The following is a 16,271-nucleotide window of genomic DNA, read 5'->3' on the forward strand; positions in this document are numbered from 1 at the left end:
AAATGAAATATCTTTAAGTTTACTGCCTGAAAAAAGCAGAGTGTTCTATGAAAAAACATACGCTGAATTTATTGCATGGTGTGACGAGAAAAAAAAATACGATATTCAGAATCTGTATTGTTGACATATTTTTTAAAGATTACCGAAAAAGGACTAATAGCAAGTTTGTGGCCCAAATATTCGATGCTAAAATCAACCTTAAGTTTATAATTAAATATTAATATATTTAAATATAATAAGTTAATTATGTTTATCAAGAAAAAAGAACAGATTATGTACCAAAGAAATCAAAAACACTTGAAAAAGAACAAGTCCAGAAATTCATCTCTGATGCTCCTAACGACGTGTTTCTTATGATAAAGGTAAACCAGTAAATTAGGTTTATATATTTAATACTCGTATTTCATAACATTTCATTTTGTAGGTTGCATTGATTTTCGGAGTGGCTGGTGCGTTAAGAAAGGACGAACTATTGAAATTAGAAACAAATAGCGTTCAAGACTTGGGGTCAAAGTTTCTTGTCACCATAAAAGTATCAAAAACACAAACAAATAGAATATTTACCATAGTAGATAACAAAGCAAATACCATTCTCAATGCGATCAAAAACTATATTTCTTTAAGACCGGCACGCACACCACATAAACGATTTTTCATTTTTTATAAAAATAACAAATGTTCCACACAGCCAGTTGGCATAAATACGTTTTCCAAAATTCCTTCCGTTATTGCTAAATTCTTAAAATTAGAGCACTCGCATCTCTACACTGGGCATTGTTTTAGACGTTCCTCTGCTTCAATACTGTGTGACAGTGGTGCAGACTTTTCAGCTATTAAAAGACAAGGTTATATAGAAAATTCTATGCAGAATAAACTTGAGACGGCTAAAAAACTCTTGGGACAAAATACCACTAAACCTTGTCAAAGTACTTCCTTAAGCACCCCCGCTTCTTCTTCTATCACAGAATTTACAGAGGTTCAAGAAGACTTAAATATAAATTTGTCAAAATGCTATACAGCAGATAATCTAATTGTACTATTTTGAATATTAATGTTTACAATAATAAAACTACCACTTAGGAAAATTAAACTTTGAATAAAGTTAATAAAAGCTGAGAAATTGTTGTTTATTGTTAAGTAAATAAAAATTTAAACTAAGATATCTTTATTTCTGAAAAGTAAGGTCAACGGAAAAGTTTTGTAACGAATTCATGAATTAAAATGGCGATTAACAATCTCGAACATTAACGCGCTCTCTCTGCTCACGCGTTAAAATATCTCAATAATTGTTAATCGCCCTTAATAATACATTTGTTGGTTAAATAACAATAAATGATTGTACCTCCTAAACTATTAAAGATATTTTTAATTTTACCAAAATGAAAATTGTTCCTTTTGAAAAATGGAAAAAATGACGTTTGGTTAACTTTGATCCAATTAAATAACCGATAACAAATTTCGTGAAAAACAGTTGCAAAAACGGCATTCGATAAGGCTTTTCCAAGGATAACTCAGCTTTCGTACTTGTGATTAACTTTTAAAACCCCGTTCATCTTAAGGATAATTACTTAAGCTTTAAAAAAAATTTGCATAATTACTTTACCTGCATTAGTAAAAAAGTTAAACATTAACAAGTTCATAAAAAATGCAGAACTAATTTAATAATAAGTAATTTAAACAAAGTTGAGCTACAAACTTTGAAAATCTGGCTAACAAAAGTTATAAAACAACCCCAAACGAACATTTTAAGTTTCGGTAAATGTTTCTGTTAATTTTTGACCAAGATATGGAACTTTTAATAACGCGTTCTGAGGCGCACGGTCAGCTCGCAGCGAATGAAAACCAATACATAGGTAAAGTTCATGTAGATTTAGATATGTATATTACTTTATCATTATAAATAAAACAGTTATAGCAGTTTAAAGTTAAAATTTCTTATAGAAAGTCGTGAATTAATTTGTTTATACGAGTTTTAAACAAAATTGAGCCATATATGCTAGCAGTTTGGTTAATGGACGTTATATGACAATTCAAAACGACGAGTTTAAGCTTTAGTAAATGTTTCGATGTTAATTTTTTACCGAGATATTGAAAATTTATTGAACCCTTATCAGGGCAAGGTGGGTCCAACAGGCCCGAGACGCCAATTATTTTATCATAAACTGATAAAAAATTATTGAATTTATGCATCACTGAATTTCTGTAGTATGTTTCCTTCAACATAGTCATAAGCTGTTCTAAATATTCATTATCATTTCTGAAATTATTGCGTCGAAAGAATTTTGTCACGTAAAGAGGCAATAAGGGCCCGTCAGACCCTATTTGTATTTATACCTAGTCTAAATCTAAATATTTCTTACAGAAGTTAATCTGGCAGTCAGGTAATGTTTTTGTGGATTATCTAAACGACTTTTATGATTCCGAAAATCCAATAATAGAGTCTAAACGTGTAACAAACAGTGTAAACATCTCTTTGATGTGAACATAAAAGAGATGGTTATAATAGGTGTCAGAATCTATTCTAAATGAATTTTAAAACTGATAATCGTTGTTGAAATGCAATAATATTGTTAGGTAGGTACCTATACATATTTTAAAATAAATATTGCATCTGCTATCAGTCGTTTGATATCGATGTTAGTGTCGACAACTAAGCTCCTAAAATTATATTAAATTACAGTGAAAGTAGATAGTGCAAATAAAATCTTCCGAAAACCATTACCAGCTGCAGAACTGCAAGATATTTCTAATAATTTATGGGATTCCGATGATGAAGAATCTCCTGAAGTAGGTAGCATTGAAAGTGACTAAAATTGAAGATCATCTTTCAGAAGCAAGTGAAGAGGATGATCAGCAAGTAGTATTGAGTAATAATGAAGAAGAATATCTAGCTACAAGTTTCCAGATTTCAGAGTGTGTAATTTTTGAAACTAAGGATGGAATTAACTGGAAGAGTCGATCACAACCGACAGGACGTATGCGATCCTTCAACATAATAAAAAGCAAAGTGCACAAAGTAATGTTAGCCCTTGATCAAAGTGTAGATGATCCTGTTGATTCCTTTTATTTGTTTGTGGACGAAAAAATTGTGAATGAAATAGTGAAGTGTACAAATAAAGAAGCCGAAAAATCCTGGGATAGAGAACTGGAAATATTGCGACTCTACAGAGCTTATGCCCTTATTGGACTACTACTAACTGCAGGGCACCTGAGTGCCAACATCTACAGAATGCGGCAAAAGTCAGTTCCCCGATTTGCACAATCAAAAAATATCGGAAAATGAAAATGCAAAACGTTTAATTAAGTCGCAAATTTGGGTTACAAAGGTGCATATAAAAATCTAAGCTTTATGTTCGAACTGGTGTCCATCTTCCTCGATACAACGTTCACAACGGCTCGCAACGCTACGGCATGCTCGGTTGAGGATTGCCTTATTCTGACGGAGGTGTTCAAATTCTTCCTCAATAATTGTCTTCAACTGTGGGAGAGTTTACGGTCGCCTAGCATACACACTATTCTTCAGCAGATCCCATAAAAAGAAATCGCACGGCGTGAGGTCGCAGGATCGTGCCGGCCAATCGATTTTCCCGCGTCTGCCAATCCAGTCACCAAAGTGCCCATCAAGAAACTCACGCACGATCAGCGCGTAGTGGGATGGAGCACCGTCCTGCATAAAGTGAACAATTCCAGCTAGGGCGGGATCTGCTTCCATCGTATCACGTAAGTCTTTGAGCATCTCGAGGTAGGTTTGGCCTGTTACCGTGTCTTCGAAGAAATATGGCCCACTAACCCACCGGCATAAATTCCAGCCCACCCACAAATGCCTGGTACATTCAATTCCTGTGCAAGGGTAACATGCGGATTTTCTGTACTCTAATAGACGCAATTATGCCGATTTATTATGCCATTCAGTTTAAATGTTGCCTCGTCCGTCCATAAAATTTTACGATAAAAATGTGGGTCATCAGCAACACAACCACGATACCACTCACAAAATTCTAAGCGACGGTCAGGGTCGTCTTCGTGTAACGCGTGAATAAGACGAGGTCGATACACAACATAATTCATGCGTTTTAGCATTCGGTGAAGCGATCTATCGGAAATAGTTAATTCTTTGGATAGTCTACGACTCGATTGGTTTGCGTTTTCGACCAAAGATAGCGCCACGGTCTCCATATTCTCAGTCTTCGTCACTGTTACTGGCAGATAAGACCGCGGCGCGTCTGCAACGGAACCCGTCGTTAAAAACTTACGGCACAGTTTAATGACATTACGACGCGATGGTACTGGACGATTCGGAAAACGTTCCTGAAATTTGGAAAAAATAGTCCCATAGTCCGCTGACAATCGCAGATACAAAGTTAGTAAAAAAACGCGTTCTTCTTTCGTGTACTTGCCGCTTGCCTGCATGTTTAACTCGTTACTAACAACGCACCGCAAAACCCCACCGACACTCACAACGAACAGCAATACGCAAAAGGCAACACAGGTAGGGAACACCTGTTATGCGAAACTACATAGCGGGAACTGACTTTTGCCGCACTCCGTATAATGTAGATATACTTTGGAGAAAGTTTTATGGACCTACTATATTTAAAGCTACCATGGGATTAAAACGATTCAAAAATTTGCTAAGATTTGTGCGATTTAACGATAAGGCACAAGGTCTGAACAAAGAAGGAACGATAAATTAGCAGCAATACACGATGTGTGGAATCAAGTCAACCAAAAATTCCATAAATACTATTTACCAGGAAAAAACATACCGGTAGATGAGCAACTTGTTCCGTATCGAGGTAGGTGTTCATTCAAGCAGTTTATGCCTTCAAAGTCAGATAAGTATAGCATGAAAATATGGTATGCCTGTGACTCGGAAACATATTACCCTTTAGATGGAATACTATATACTATAAAGAAAAAAACGGAAATACAGTAGCCAAAGGTCTTGCACCTTAAGTTGTAAAGCAACTCGTTGAGCCTTATTATAATTCCAAGGGGAATATGACTTGCAATAACTATTTTACCGATCTTATTCTTGCACATGAATTACTGGCAAATTCATTAACTCTTGTGGGCACAGTGAAAAAAATAAGAGAATTGTTCCTTGGGAATTTCTACTAAACAAGAACCGCTTAGAGAAATCTTCAATTTTCGGATCTACTCCAAAATTATCTCTTGTTTATAACGTTCCGAAAAAACAAAGAAGTGTCCTAATCCTGTCTACCATATATCACAATGCTTACTGTGCAGATGATGTTAACAAAAGACCAGATATGATACTCTTTTATAATAGTACAAAATGTGGTGTCGATACGCTAGACCAAATGGTTCATAAATATATGTGCAAAAGACGAATTAACCGTTGGCCTTTTGCATTTTTTGTGAATATTTTAGACGTGGCTGGGGCAGCCTTATTTATTACGTACTTGGACAAATTTACATCCAAAATGGAACGAAAACAAAAATGAAAAGCAAAGATTGTTTCTTACAATGAAAACAGAACAACTAGTATTGCCTCAAATTTTCAGAAGAAAATCAAGGAGACTACAATGGGAAACAAAACAGTTTATTGAAAATGCTTACCGGAAGTTGAACCACACAATAAAAAGCAAAAACTAGAAAAACCTCCAGCTTTAACAAGGAAAAGGTATCACATGTGCCCAACAAAAAGGACAGAAAACAAAAACAAATTTGTGAAATATGCAGTAGAAATGTGTATAATATCGATCACTGTATAATTAAAAAAGTTTTTAAGTATTACAATAAAGAAAAATAAATGACTAATCTATGATTTTTTATTTTTATTGTTATTTTTTAAACCCAATACTTAATATTAATTTAGTTTGTCATATCAATTTGATATTTTAGTTGAGAATAAGCTAATCTTGTGGCTTGGTCCCAACTAAAAAGTAAAATAATAATATTCTTCTGACTTATGCGTTTTAATCATTTTGTAAAGATTGTTTTTGTCGGTACTTTATACATGAGCTGCTAATTACCATAATTTTTTCTCAGAAGGGTTTTTACACAATAATGAAAGGCAAAAACACCGTAATCTTTTTCCATGGTATGCGTAAACATCAACCCCTCTTTTCAAATAAAATGGCCTGGTAGATTTATAAAAGTTTTTATTTATTTATTAATTAAATCTTTATTTGGCTCCAAATTTTTATTACTTGTGAATAAATATTTTTTCTACAAAAGTTATTTTGCATTTCATTATTTTGTGCAGATCCTTCATTTAGATCTTACCCTCGAAGTAGAGTACTATAGCAGCACCTTTTTTTGAATCTAGACAATTTAAATTTAACTCTAATAAAAAATCAAAAGAGAATATTAGAAATATATGGGTAAATATGAATAGTACATTCAAGAACAGTGATGGGCCCAACGGAACTGAGTTGCCCAGTGACGTAAGTAAAATGTATTATTAACCTTATATTAACCCGGATAAGTGCGATTTGGGCGCCCGCATTTGCTGCAAGTAAACGTTCTGCCTCGGAGACCCTTATTAAAAGTTCCATATATCTTGGTCAAAAATTAACATATAATCTTTCATTAAATCCTAAACTAGTCATTTTAAGTTGTTCTATAACTTTCATTAACCAGATTTTCAAAGTATGTAGCTTACTTTTGCTTAAATCTCTTATAAACAAATTAGTTCACATCTTTTTAGTGAAATTTTTAATGATTAATAGTTAAAACTTTTATATTAATAAAGATCAAGTAGTTTTGCATAGTTTATTTTAAAGCTGAGACAATTACCGTTAAAATGAGTGAGCTTTAAAAGTTAATCACACTTAAAAAAGCTGAGTTATACTTAGAAAAGCCCCATTCAATGACTATTTTGTAATGGGTTTTCACGAAATTTGTTATATCTCTGGTTCTAACAATCCAATCAAAATTTTATAAATACGATTTTGTTTTTTTTTTTTCTAAAGGATTTTCGTTTTGGTAAAATTAAATATCTCCAATTGTTAAGGATATACAATGATTTAAACAATTAAATTGTTACTAACAAATTATCTGATGGGTTTTCAGCCTGGTACCCTCGAAAAATAGGGATACACAATTGCACACTCAATTTCCCCCTTGGCGCCTAGACTATAAAATTTTTTCACTTAATGTAAATATATAAAATGGATAAATTTAACAAAATAAGAAGGCGGAGAAATATTTTCTAAATATAAAAGATAAACAAGAATTTCATGTTATTGTATATTTTGAATAAATATTCTTAAACTTTGGTAAATAATACATATATTTAAACAAATAATTCATTTAATTTATATTATAATCTATATCAATGGGACCTCCTATTTTTATAAGCTGATATTGGTTTCGTGAATAAGTTTGACTATTACGTCTATATCTTTGATAAATATTGTTAAACAAATTGTTATTTTAAATTTTAATCTCTGGTAATATTGCTGTTTGCCTGTGTTGAATATTATTCGAACTCACATGTATAGTTGGTTTGTAGTCAATATAGTGACGAGGGTATTGTTAGCATAATTCGTATATTGTTTAAAATGATTATTGCTAAACTGTTTAAAGTTAATACTGTTTTGCACGTTATTTATAATTAACACATTCTTACGGCTTTCGGCTTTTGAGTAAGTTTACTGTTGGTTTTATTACACTGTTTTATTTTATGGTTTATATTCTAGTTACATTTTCGAATAAAAAATTGCTTTTAATGCCGAAATCACCGCTTTCTTAGTAATAGTACACCTTCCATTGAAAAGCTCCATAAAAGCGTTCACTCTTATAGATGTTTATAAAACATTCAACTCTTATAATATATATATATATATATATATATATATATATATATATATATATATACATATATATATATATATATATATATATATATATATATACATACATAAGCTATAAATATATATATATATATATATATATATATATACATATATATATATATATATATATATATATATATATATATATATATATATATATATATATATATATATATATATATATATATATATATATATTGTTATGCTATTTAAATTGTATTATATTGCTTACTTAGGAAAAATCCTGTCTATATTTATTAAATGATCTAATCTCCAATTAATCACAATAAATCAGCATTAATTAATTACAATCTCAGGCTATTTAAATTGTACTATTTACCTTTGATCGTGGATTCAAAATATTTTCCAATTGGCTTCCTAATCGGGATAGGTAATATGACCTGAATAAAATACATGGAATTTCAACTGAACTATATGTGAGATGTCCTTTATTTTAATGAAATTTTATATAACAATCAATCCTGTAATATTTGCAATATACTAACTTTAAATATATGAGAAGTTGTTTTCTATCATGGACCCAAATGTTATTTTACATTGATTTTTAATATGTGTTATAACTAAGCTCTTTTTATAATTCTTTTTTTTTTTAAGTGATCGCAAAATTAACTGTCTCTATTATTTATTCAATTTATTTAATTAATAAATGAAAATTACACTCCGGCTCTAATGAAAATTGACTGACCTTTCCTTCTCTGCCGTTGCAATTCTATGGCCATGCCACAACAAAAAAATCCTTTCTCTGCTTCTGCTCCTATTGTGGTCCAGATGACGTACACCTTTCTCCTATCTGTCACTGTATCTGCAACCCAACAACTCGTGTTAGTCTATGCAGCCTCCTTTTGAGCCAATCTCCGCGCCTGTTTACAACTCCAAATGTTTCCGGCTTCGTCTGCTATTAATATTCTAAACCCTTTGGTTTTTTATCTCTCTGTACCCCGTTCCTCACACTGGTCAGCTTTTACACAGCAAATAAATACACCCGGTAAATTACGTCTTCGGAACTTCAAAAAAACACAAATCACCAAGCTCCTTCCTTCTTGGGCGACTAAAACTGACTAACCAACCTTTTTTTCTCTCTCCTATCTCATAGCCAAAACCAACCTCCTTGCATTCAAAAATTGACCAATAAAAATCATCCACCTCTGTGACGTATATCGTTACCAACCAACTCTCTCTATAAAACGTCATTCGGGTAATTCCAGAAAACAACCTTCTTTAATTATTCTAACTAAATCTATCTGCTTTACAAATATTTCTTACTAATAGCTACAAACGATACCTGTTTCTCAATTCAATGTCTTTTGTTAATAAACTTTTACCGATATAATCTTTCGGGGAGAAAAACCACCGCAAATCCCGGTCTATTGTTCCAACACTTTCTATATACACTTTTATTCCGGGTAAATCCATTCCACAATAACCGACTTATTTAAATTTCTTATCGATAATATTTGAAAGTCTTGTCTCTGAGGCCTAATTAACAATTCTTCTAACAACTTAAAATACATATTTTGTCTTATACAGGATGTTTGAAAATTTATATGCCCGTGTCTTTATGAAATATCAATAATTTTAATTTTTATTTAAGTAATAAAATTTGTATATCGGTTTTTTATATATATATACATAAGCTATAAATTATATGTATATCAACGCCGCCAAAGCATATTTATATAATTAAAACGAAACGGTTTTTAAAGTTAAAAAATAAACTTCTGAGATTTTCATACAAACAAAAAGTCTTAAACAGGGCTCCTGCCTCTCTATAGTACGGTTTAAAATTAATCTATGCAACGCTTTAAACCAGTGAATAGGAAAATGCAGCCTCATTGGGATATTTATAGAGGACACTCATTTGTGTACAATCTTTGCAGATGATCACATAGTTCTTGTCGAAGATTTTCAAGACATGACATGTACGATAAACAAACTCATGGAAATATTTACAAAATGGGGTCGAGATATAAATATATAAAAGACACAATCCGTGACTATAAGGATACAATAGGAGACACAGGAGAAAGTCTCGAAACACAAAGCGGAATAATAAAAAAAATGTTGGCTAGTAATTAATACTTCTTAGAAGTTATATTAAATGAGGAGGGGAAATATAATGAATATATACTTGGGAAAATATGGAAAACAGAACCTTCTTAAAGGAGACGGCAGTTAAAGAAGAAGGAAGAAAATATAAAATATATGAGAAAAGCACTACATGCAATCTTATGGAGTAAAAACAAGAAGAATAAAAATAAATTTCAGTCTATGATCCACCTAATACTGAGTATGAGTCGGAAACTTGGGTTAGGTATCGATAAAAATAACTCTCAACCAAAATGATGTACCTAAGAAGATATTTTGGTTTAACTTTATTTGATCATGTAAGAAATAAAGAAAAAATAGAAGTAAAAATACGATCATGGAAAAGAGGAAGGCACAAACGAGATGGTCAGATGACTTGAAGAATCACGCAGGCCGAAGTGGATACAAACTGCCTACAATAGAGAGACGTAGAAGAAGGAAGAGGAGGCCTATGTTTAAAATTGGACAGAGTCAGCGGGATGCGAGGTTTTTCCACGTTTCCACTGAGTCACCAGTTACCAATCTTATAAAGTATTTATATATATATATATATATATATATATATACATATATATATATATATATATGTATATATATATGTATATATATATATATATATATATATATATATATATATATATATATATATATATATATATACAGGGATCGGCATAAGTCATTGAACAAATTTGCAGTGAAAGAGAAAAAATGAAGTGTTCAAATTGATAGATATCGGATATTTGAAGTTCTCTCGAAAGCCGCACTGCAGATTGGTTTGGCTGTTCAACAAACGCCAGCACCACTGTTTCCCTATTATCATTAGTTGTTAAAGATACCGGTATATTCATTCTGAAAACACGTCTACTGGACGACCACGTGCTATCATGACACCGACATAACTGTCTGAAGGCTGAAGCTTCTCTTTAAGCAATATACTCTGTCTGAAGCACGAACATTGAACATGTTTGGTTTTGTGGTTTTGGTCTTTTTGGCAGCGTTGCCAGACTTATGAGCATGGCCGGACTTATGCTCGTTTTTCTATAGCATTACTTGACTTATGCCGATCCACGTATATGTATATCAGTCTATGATCCACCTAGTACTAAGTATGAGTTATAACTTGGGTTATCGATAAAAATAGCGCTTAACCGAAATTATGTACTGGAGAAGATATTTTGGTTTTACTTTACTTGATCATGTAAGAAATAAAGGCATTAAAGAAAAAATGGAAGTAAACAATACGATCATGGATTATACACTTGAAAAACAGTTTAAGTGGTATTGACATCTACAATGAATGAACGAAGAGAGCCATGACCAGAACAAAGAAATAAATAAGGTAGGCCAAGACAAAAATGGATTTCAAACATCTGGACTGGAACAAACAAAACAATATTGTCTGGGATGCGAGAAGCGACATATAGTTGCAAAAATCTCGCCATATGTAGTTACTGATTTTTCTAAGGTATTCTTCTCTGACTATTTTTACTACAAAATTCCATTTCGGAAATCATTCTCAAATACAAAACATAAATAAATTAAATAAATTTTGTTTTTTTTACTTCGTAAAAATATTCGAATAATTGAATTTTATCTATCTCATTCCTATATTAAATGCTTCAGAACAAAATTAAATTTCTATTGTGTGTATATACATTAAATGGTTTTGTGATAAACATATATTGATTGAATAAAATTTTCTTTTAAACTAAATCCTAATCATTAATTGTTTAACTTGCTGTTTGCCAGTTACAATTTACTTTATTTATATACAAACATTATATTCTGGAAGCTTAACTAGTTTAAAAGGTTTAGGCACTATTTTCGGAATTTTTTAAAAATCTACTTTTTTTTTTAAATAGGTACCCCAAAAACTAAAAACGATACAGAAAAAATGCTGTAATACAAAACATAATCTTTCTTTTACTGTAGATTTAAGTTTTTTTTTAGTTCTATAGACTAAAAATTAAGCGAGATATGATTTGTTTGAAGGTCGTATTCGCATGAGTTTACCACCCTCTTCAAGCCCTTTTAGCGGAACCATTTCTTAAACAAAGGACTTGAAAAAAATTCAATATACACATATACAATATATAGACATATAATACAAATAGACTGAGCGTTGCAATGCATCGTCTTTCCCCCAGTTCAACAGAGAAAACTGATGCAAAGCAGTCCCTGCATCTCTTTTAAATAGGCCGGATGTTTTGACCCCGTGACCTAAATGACCAATGTCAAGGTCACGTGTCAACGGTCGATTAACCCGGCCCATTAGAAAATTATACAGGGACTGCTTTGAGTAAGTTTTCTCTTTCGTACTAGGGAAACGGTAATGTATTACAGCGATCAGTCTATTTATATTATATGTCTATGGTGCTTTGTTGTGCCGGAATCCATTAACAACGATATGTCCTTTGGGTCATGATATGTTAATGTCTAGTTCTTTTACATAATTTTTAACTTAAAGTAAGCCTGTCTACAAAAAATAATGTTTGTAAATAATATTTTACTAAATTTTACATAATTTTAATGACGTTGTGTCCATTTTTATGATTAAACTAAACTCTCATGTAACACCTGTGGAAACAACCACATCTTATTGTTAGTACAATGTTGCTATAAGGTCCTATCAATATAATAATGAGTATGGAAACAATATATATATATATATATATATATATATATATATATATATATATATATATATATATATATATATATATATATATATATATATATGCATTTTTATTTTTTAATATAAAAATTTGAAATTTGGTAGGCATATTCTTTTAATTTTTTTTTTAAATTTTGGCCTACTCAAAATAATTCCCTGTTACCTTTTTTAAGGGATATGAATTGTACATTATATTGTACATTGTGAACAAACGGTGTATACGACCTGTACAATATATTGCACATTGTGAGTAAATTGTAGTAGCTCTTGCGACTTTGGAAAACAAAATACAATTAAAAATCATATATCTGCAACTAATTATTTATTTGTATGATATAACATAAAACAATTTTATTTTTTTGAAATACGTAAGTGTATGTTGCACTTTTTACACACGAAATTGGTTCTAGAACCACATTTAGGGAATTTGCACCTAGAAGAAAAGGATTTCTCATCTATAATTGGCAAATGACCAAATCCATTCAGCCTTACTTCTGCTACTGGTCTAGTTTCTGTTTTTTGTTTTTTCTGTGACGGAGATGACGTCGATTCTCTTGTATTCAAAGGACGTCCCTGTTTTCTGGAGGATACTTTGTCTGCTTTTATTAAAACTTCAGCGACGTATGCCCTAAAATGAACCAAATCCAATAGTTTCTTGCCCGGAATGCCTAATACAATCGCCTTTTGCCTGTATTCTAGGCATTAGAACAGGCAATATCGATACTATGTGTAAACATACGAAGTGTCCACTTCCTGGAACAAATAAATGTTCTGTATTAAGTAATCAAAAAGTCGCATTTATCAACGCCGCCCATATGTTGGTTATATTTTTTAATTACTTCAGGTCGTTTCACATAAATATATTGTTTCTTATTTTTGTCCCACCGTTAACATTCATCTTCTTTTCCTATACCCATAAAATTAGATGCCATGAGAACACTTTTATTGTCAAACCACTGAGTGAGAACAACTTCTCCATCACCACTTACATATTGTACGGAACATCCACGATCTTTCTTTGAAATCTCCTTTTTAAGCAGCAAAGGCGGTTTGCTAAACCTATCTCCTGTTGCTGGACAAGTAGCATAAATAGTTTTATGCAGCAACAATTGCAATAAATTATAATTGAAAAAGTAGTTATCGAAAAAAGTTGAACATTTGGTACTGCAATTCTTTCAGATAATTTCAAAACTACTGACGCTGCTAATGCAAAAACTTTTAATTGATTTTTGTCCAATTCCGTTGTAGCCCCTTGATAAATTAGAAAATCATAAATTAAACCACCGGAACTACACAAGGCAAAAATTTTAATACCCCAAGGTTTTGGCTTTTTTGTCACATACTGCTTAATATTTAAATATCTTTTGAAGGGTACCATTTGCTCGTCTACGCATAGTTCAGTTTCGATCGGCAAAGACAAGCATTTGGATATAATTATGTCATACAAAGGTCGTACCTTCCAAAAGCGATCCTGATCGGTTTCACCAACATTTATTCTTTGGGTATCTACAAAATGTAAATGGGTCCTTAGCGAATAAAACCGATTTATTGGCATACTTTCAGAAATTTGTGGTACTTGTAATTGTGGGCTCCAATAAAATTTTATACGTGCATAATGTAAATTTCCCATCAGTATATAAATTACAACAAATTTTTTTAGTTCGCCTACATTTGTTGGAGCTAATTTTTTCATATTGTGGGCTGCAAACAAGTTTGTATTTTCTGTGTATGCCTTCTAAAGAATGCATATCCCGAACATCTAATCGAAACTATTTTCAAATCAAGACTTAATAAATTTTCCAACCATACAAATAACAATAAACCCCACAGTATCAAAACTACTTATACAACTCTTCCATATATAAAAGGTTTATTCGAACAATTGACAAATCTTTTAGACAAACATAACATAACAGTGGCCCACAAAGGCAACAACCTTTTAAATAAATATTTTACTTAACTAAAAACACAAACTCCAAAACTCAAAAAAACACATGTTGTTTACGAGATACCATGTATTACTGCACTCACTGCAAGTTGTTCTCACTCAGTGGTTTGACAATAAAAGTGTTCTGATGAAATCTAATTTTATGGGTGTAGGAAAAGAAGATGAATGTTAACGGTGGGACAAAAATAAGAAACAATATATTTATGTGAAACGACATGAAGTAATTAATAAATATAACCAACATATGGGCGGCGTTGATAAATGCGACTTTTTGATTACTTTATACAAAACATTTATTCGTTCCAGGAAGTGGACACTTCGTATGTTTACACATAGTATCGATATCGCCTGTTCTCTGGAATACAGGCAAAAGACGATTGCTTTAGGCATTCCGGGCAAGAAACTATTGGATTTGGTTCATTTTAGGGCATACGTCGCTGAAGTTTTAATAAAATCAGACAAAGTATCTCCCAGAAAACAGGGACGTCCTTTGGATACAAGAGAATCGACGTCATCTACGTCACAGAAAAAACAAAAAACAGAAACTAGACCAGTAGCAGAAGTAAGGCTGGATGGATTTGGTCATTGGCCAATTATAGATGACAAATCCTTTTCTTCTAGGTGCAAATTCCCTAAATGTGGTTCTAGAACCAATTTAGCTTGTAAAAAGTGCAATATACACTTATGTATTTCAAAAAACAAAATTGTATTTTTTAATTGTATTTTGTTTCCAAAGTCGCAAGAGCTACTACAATTTACTCACAATGTGCAATATATTGTACAGGTCGTATACACCGTTTGTTCACAATGTACAATATACTGTACAATTCATATCCCTTAAAAGAGGTAACAGGGAATTATTTTGAGTAGGCCAAAAATTAAAAAAAAAAATTAAAAGAATATGCCTACCAAATTTCAAATTTTTATCTTAAAAAACAAAAATGCATGAGCGAAAGGGTTAAAGTCATAACATATCTCCACATCAATGATACGTCCATATAAAAATAATTATACACTAATGACAGTAAACCATGAAATATCAGATATCAACTTTTATTTGTCACTTCATTAATGTCAGTGTCCCGTTTTACGTTTTGGTAAGTTATATATATATATATATATATATATATATATATATATATATATATATATATACATATTTTACAATAACTGTTTGCTCTTAATCTTGTACATTTTAGAATGTTGACAAAGGCAAGGGTTTCCTGCCGAAACGTTGATTTCTATGGAAAATAAAATCTAGTTCCACATGTAATATAATTTATTGAACCCAAACCCAAGAAAAACTAATTTTATATTAAATATAGTACGGTTCAAGAAATTCAAAACTATATACAGTTCACATATGAACGTAAATTAAAATAATAGTATTCCTTTCTTGGAATGCGTGTCCACCGGGGTAGTGGTCAGGTATTAAGAACCTCCTGATCTAGAAAAGATATGGTCAGTAATCCTTTTTTAAACTACTACTCATGCCCTCCCACGAGGTTCAAACATAACCTACTCCAATGTCTAAAGTTCCAGGCTGACACATGCTCTTCAAAGAATTGATTTCCTCTTAATGTTAACGGATATTCTGTTACAAAACTCATATCCTCTACGTCTCATTAATAAGTATTTTTTTACTGTTTCATACCAGAGACATTGTTTACAAACTTTGGCTGATGCTGGAGAATTTCTACAGCCAATCAATTACGCG

The 16,271-nt window shown here is 31.7% G+C and overlaps 1 protein-coding gene across 6 annotated transcripts in view; it reads left to right on the plus strand.

Annotated features, from left to right (window-relative positions):
- Nucleotides 1-16,271, plus strand: part of LOC140451733 (probable multidrug resistance-associated protein lethal(2)03659) — a 207,570-nt gene that overhangs the window by 46,545 nt on the left and 144,754 nt on the right. The window contains exon 1 of one of the 6 annotated variants that reach the window (XM_072545605.1): nucleotides 7,461-7,616. The exons of 4 other annotated variants lie outside the window; for them this stretch is intronic. The gene's annotated coding sequence lies outside the window, so the exon portion shown is untranslated. Of the gene's footprint in view, nucleotides 1-7,460; nucleotides 7,617-16,271 lie in introns of those variants that run through there. One more of the 6 variants, XM_072545577.1, reaches the window with a different exon arrangement.

This window comes from Diabrotica undecimpunctata, chromosome 1 (assembly GCF_040954645.1).
Source record: "Diabrotica undecimpunctata isolate CICGRU chromosome 1, icDiaUnde3, whole genome shotgun sequence".
NCBI classification, from domain to species: Eukaryota; Metazoa; Arthropoda; class Insecta; order Coleoptera; family Chrysomelidae; genus Diabrotica; species Diabrotica undecimpunctata.